This window comes from Alexandromys fortis, unplaced genomic scaffold (genome assembly GCF_014885135.2).
Source record: "Alexandromys fortis isolate MF-2015 unplaced genomic scaffold, M_Fortis_MF-2015_v1.1 scaffold_267, whole genome shotgun sequence".
In the NCBI taxonomy this organism is placed as follows: Eukaryota; Metazoa; Chordata; class Mammalia; order Rodentia; family Cricetidae; genus Alexandromys; species Alexandromys fortis.
The window spans coordinates 929,556-935,262 of NW_026068157.1; positions in this window are offsets into that span (position 1 = coordinate 929,556).

Here is a 5,707-nt window from a genome sequence, read left to right on the forward strand (position 1 = left end):
GTCCCCCTCCCTCATCAGCCCAAAGAGCAATCAGGGTTCTCTGCCCTGTGGGAAGTCCAAGGACCACCCTCCTCCATCCAGGTCTCGTAAGGTGAGCATCCAGACCAATTCTTTTTATGAGGCTACAATTACCGTGAAACCCAAACCACAGAAAGACATTACTAAGAAAGAGAATTACAGATCAATCTCACTGATGAATATTGATGCAAAAATACTAAATAAAATACTGGCAAATCGAATCCAAGAACACATCAGAACCATCATCCACCATGATCAAGTCAGCTTCATCCCAGAGATGCAGGGATGGATCAACATATAAAAATCTGTCAATGTAATTCACCATATAGACAAAATAAAAAATAAAAAACCACATGATCATCTCATTAGATGCTGAAAAATCTTTTGACAAAATACAACATTCCTTTATGATAAAGATCTTGGAGAGAGCAGGGATACAAGGAACATAATAAAGGCAATATACAGCAAGCCAACAGCCAATATCAAACTAAATGGAGAGAAATTCACAGTGATCCCGCTGAAATCAGGAACAAGAAAAGATTGTCCACTCTCTCCATATCTATTCAATATAATTTTTGATGTCCTAGCTAGAGCAACAAGACAACAAAAGAAAATCAAGGGGATACAAATCGGAAAAGAAGTCAAACTCTCACTATTTGCTGATAGTTTATATAAGTGACCCCAAAAATTCTACCAAGGAACTTCTACAACTCATAAACACTTTCATTAATGTAGATGAATACAAGATTAACTCAAAAAAGTCAGTAACCCTCCTGTACACAGATGATAATTGGGCCGAGAAAGAAATCAGTGAAACATCACCCTTCACAACAACCACAAATAACATAAAATATCTCGGAGTAACTCTAACCAAACAAGTGCAAGACTTGTATGACAAGAACTTTAAATCTTTGAAGAAAGAAATTGAAGAAGGCAAAGCGGAAAGATCTCTCATGCTCTTGGGAGGGCAGAATTAACATAGTAAAAATGGGTATCTTACCAAAAGCAATCTACAGATTCAATGCAATGCCCATCAAAATCCCAGCAAAATTCTTCACATACCTCGAAAGAATAGTACTCAACTTCATGTGGAAAACCATAAAAACCAGGATAGCCAAAACAGTCCTGTACAATAAAAGAACTTCTGGAGGCATCACAATCCCTGACTTCAAACTCTACTACAGAGCTACAGTACTGAAAACAGCCTGGTATTGGCATAAAAACAGACAGGAGGACCAATAGAACCATATAAAAAACCTGGCTATTAATCCACACACCTGATTTTTGACAAAGAAGCAAAACATATCAAATGGAAAAAAGAAAGCATATTTAACAAATGGTGATGGCATAACTGAATATCACCATGTAGAATAATGAAAATAGATCCATATCCATCACCATGCACAAAACTCAAGGCCAAATGGATCAAAGACCTCAACATAGAGCCAGCCACATTGAACCTCATAGAAAAGAAAGTGGGAAGTACACTTGAACGCATTGGCACAGGAGACCACTTCCTAAATATGACCCTAGTAGCACAGACATTGAGAGAATCAATTAATAAATGGACCTCCTGAAACTGAAAAAGCTTTTGTAAAGGAAAGGACACTGTCAACAAGACAAAATGACAGCCTACAGAATGGAAAAGATCTTCACCAACCCCACGTCAGACAGAGGTCTGATCTCCTATATATATAGTCATCAAAAGAACAAATAATCCAATAAAAAAATGGAGTACAAACCTAAACAGAGAACTCTCAACAGAGGAATCTAAAATGGCTGAAAGACACTTAAGAAAATGCTCAACATCCTTAGTCATCAGAGAAATGCAAATTAAAACAACTCTGAGAAACCATCTTACACCTGTAAGAATGGCCAAGATCAAAAACACTATTGACTACTTATGCTGGAGAGGTTCTGGGGTAAAGGGAACACCCCTGCATTGCTGGTGGGAGTGCAAGCTTGTACAGCCTCTTTGGATATCGTGTTTTCTCAGAAAAATTAGTAAATAACCTTCTTCAAGACCCAGCAATACAACTTTTGGGTTTATATCCAAAGGATACTCAATCTAGCTACACGGACATGTGCTCAACTATGTTCCTAGCAGCATTGTTTGTCATAGCCAAAACCTGGAACCAACCTACATGCCCCTCAACTGAAGAATGGATAAGGAAAGTGTGGTACATTTACACAATGGAGTACTACACAGCAGAAAAAAATAATGACATCTTGAATTTTGTAGGCAAATGGATGGAGCTAGAAAACATCATTTTGAGTGAGGTAGCCCAGAAAGACAATTATCTCATTACTTACTCATAAGTGGTTTTTAAACATAAAGCAAAGAACATCAACCGACAAATTACAGTCCCAGAGAATCTAGACAGCAATGAGGACCCTAAGAAAGAGAGACTTATATTGATCTAATCTACATGGGAAGTAGAAAAAGACAAGACCTCCTGAGTAAATTGGGAGCATGGGGAGCTTGGGAAAGGGATGAAGGGGAGGGGAGAGGCAGGGAGTGGAGCAGAGAAAAATGTAGAGCTCAATAAAAATCAATAAAAAGATTTTATTTATTTATTATCCAGTGTTCTGCCTGCATGTATGCTTGCTCACCAGCAGAGGACACCAGCTCTCATTACAAATGGTTGTTTCCCTGTATGTGGTTGTTGGGAATTGTACTCAGGAACTGCACTCTTGAAGAGCAGTCTGTGCTTTTAACCTGAGTCATGTCTCCAGCCCTATAATGGTTGCTTTATCTCAAGATATTTTTTAGAAGAGCCTAATGTATCCCAGGTTGGTCTTCAGTTCTCTGTATAGCAGAAGGTGACTTTAAACTCAGGATCCTCTTGCCCCCACTTCCTGAGTACTCGGATTATAAGTCGCCACATGCAGCTTATTTAGTGCTGAGGACTGAACTCAAGGCTTCTTGTGTGTAAGCAAGCACTCCACCGGGCAAGCTATATATTAAATGCCAGTCATTCCCCTTCAGTACCCAGGAGAAAACAACACCGCATGGGAGAGAAGAAGGGGCTTAGCTGTTAAAAATATATATTGTTCTTGCATAGGACCTGCATTTGATTCCCAGCACTCCTATCAGGCAGCTTACAACCTCCCTCCCTTCAGCTCCAGGGAGAGTTGATGACTCTGGCCTTGTGGGACACCTGCACTCATGCACATACCCACATATGTACATAGTTTTTAATCAGTGGGTTTGTTTGTTTGTTTGTTTAAATCAGCAATACCAATCAGGAAGTGATGGCACACATCTTTAATCTCAGCACTCAGGAGGCAGAGGCAGGCGGATCTCTGTTAGTTTGAGGCTAGCCTGGTCTACAAGAGCTAGTTCCAGGACAGGCTCCAAAGCTACAGAGAAACCCTGTCTCAAAAGAACAAAAATAAAAACAAAAATTCAGCACTACCAAAGAATCTAGACTTGATGCATTGAGTATAAAATTCGTACCAATTTCTATATTATTTCTTAGTCTTTTCATTTGAGGGAAAGAATAAACTTTGAAAGGAATGACTAAAGGTCCAGTTCCAGAGGATCTAAAATATGGGAGATTAGTATGAGGATTGAAGGATCTGTTAGTTTCATAGGAATTCAGGTTATTTGGTTGGCACTAAAGAGGGCATTTCAAAAATAAGAAAAGAAAGCCCCTAGTTGTTTGAATAAAAATAGATGCCAACTACAAATAAGATATATTAGCTGTATACTACATATACATGAAGAGAACAATATTAAATATATACCAAGTGGAAAAAAATTCAGATTCACAGCTATTTCTGGACGGAGGGTATAGGGCATGGACAGGAAAGAGCGCATAGCTAGATGCAGGCATGCCTCACCTTTTGACACGGAGACACGACAAGGTCCAGAACCATGCAAAAAACATTACAAAGCAGAATCAAAGTTTCTAGATCGTTTACAATGTTGTGTTTAAGCTGCCTCAGCGTCTGTGGGCTGTGGGCTGGATATGCCTCATTGGGAATTCTCAAGCTCGGGGTTTGGATAGTAAACTCACAGGCCTTAATTATATTTCCAAATGTCAGTGAAAGAATTTAGAACAAATATGAATTTAGAACAAATAAAAAAATACTTACAGAATAGAATATCATGAACTAAAAACTATGGTTAATTCACAGCAATAGACCTGCATGTCTTTATTCTGTGAAAATTTCATATATGTAGACATTGTATCTTGATCATATCCACATCTCGTATACTGCCTCCCATCCCTCAGGATCCCCTATCACATCTCCCTCCCAACTTCATGTTCTTCCGTTATTATTTATTTATTTGCTTGTTTGTTTTCAACCAGCTGAATCCGGTTAGCACTGCCCACATGTGCTTACTATCTTCTGTTTCATAGACACAAAATCAAGCAATTTGCCTGTGCTTATGATCCATTTTGTTGTTGTTGTTCTTTTGTTTTCTGTATTTTGTTTGTTTGTTTTTGTTGTTTTTTTTTTTTAAGCATTGTAGTATGTGGCTCAAGATGGCTTTGAGCTCCCAGCAATCCTCCTGCCTCACTTTCTGAGTGCTGGGATTCCAGGTGCCACACATAGCAGTTCCACGGTGTGAACCTGGTTGCCGGGCCCTGGACCTGCAGAGAATTCTTGCTGGTTCATATGCTCTTTTTACCCCCCTTCAATTTTAAAATTTGTTCTCAGAGAATTTTGTGTGATGTATTTTGGTTATATTTTTCTTTGCTCCCCAGTTCCTCCCAGACCTATCCCTTTCCCCTTACCCGCCCAACTTTCTTTTGAAAAACAACAGGAAAAAAAAAAAATAGACTCTGCTTGGGTCTCCATTCTTAACTGTGGTGTTCCACTGCCTCTCGTGGACATAATGGGTATTGCCCTAGAAGTTAAAAACAAGTTAGAGGAGAAAGAGGAAAAATTGCGTAGGGTCTGAGAAAGAAACAAGAAATTAGAGAAAAGATCACATGGAAAAGACCATGGGATGCTTCTAAGTCCAGGTTTTTAGGGTAAGATGTCCTTTTCTTCTAGATTAGTAAGTGAAGAAGCTGTAGGAAGGGGTTGATAAAGTCGGCCTTTCAAAAAAAAAAAAAACTACCTACTGTGTTGTACATTGGTAACATTTAACCCTCATAAAACCTTAGAGTGTAGATACTGTTGCTTTTAAATTGAAGCTTCCTGGGAATTTAAGTTTTAATTGTGTGTGTGTGTGTGTGAGAGAGAGAGAGAGAGAGAGAGAGAGAGAGAGAGAGAGAGAGAGAGAGAGAGACTGACTTGCATGCAGGAGCCTATGGAGGTCAAAATGTTTTGGATGTCCTTGGACTGGAATTTTAGATGGCCGTGAGCAGCCATGTGGTCGTTGGGAACTGAACCCGGGGCCTACTAAAGACCATCACGCTATCTGAAGGGCTGGCCATCTCTCCAGGCCCCTATCTGGTGATTTTGATTGACAGTAAAGCACTGACAAGGAGAACTTCCACTCTCTTTAGGACGCAGTGGGAAAGCCCACTGAGAGGTTCACAAGTGGGAAGTGACTGGAGCCTGACTTGGTTGAGAACAGGAGCGGTTTCTATGATCTCTTCCTTTACCATAGGAAGCCCTGCACTGTGGACTTCCTCCTTAGGACAGGATGACGTGGAGGTGGCTGGCCATGGTTGCAGCCAGAAAGGACTCAGTGCTGTGTTATTCTCCCCATCTAGGCTCCCCTGCT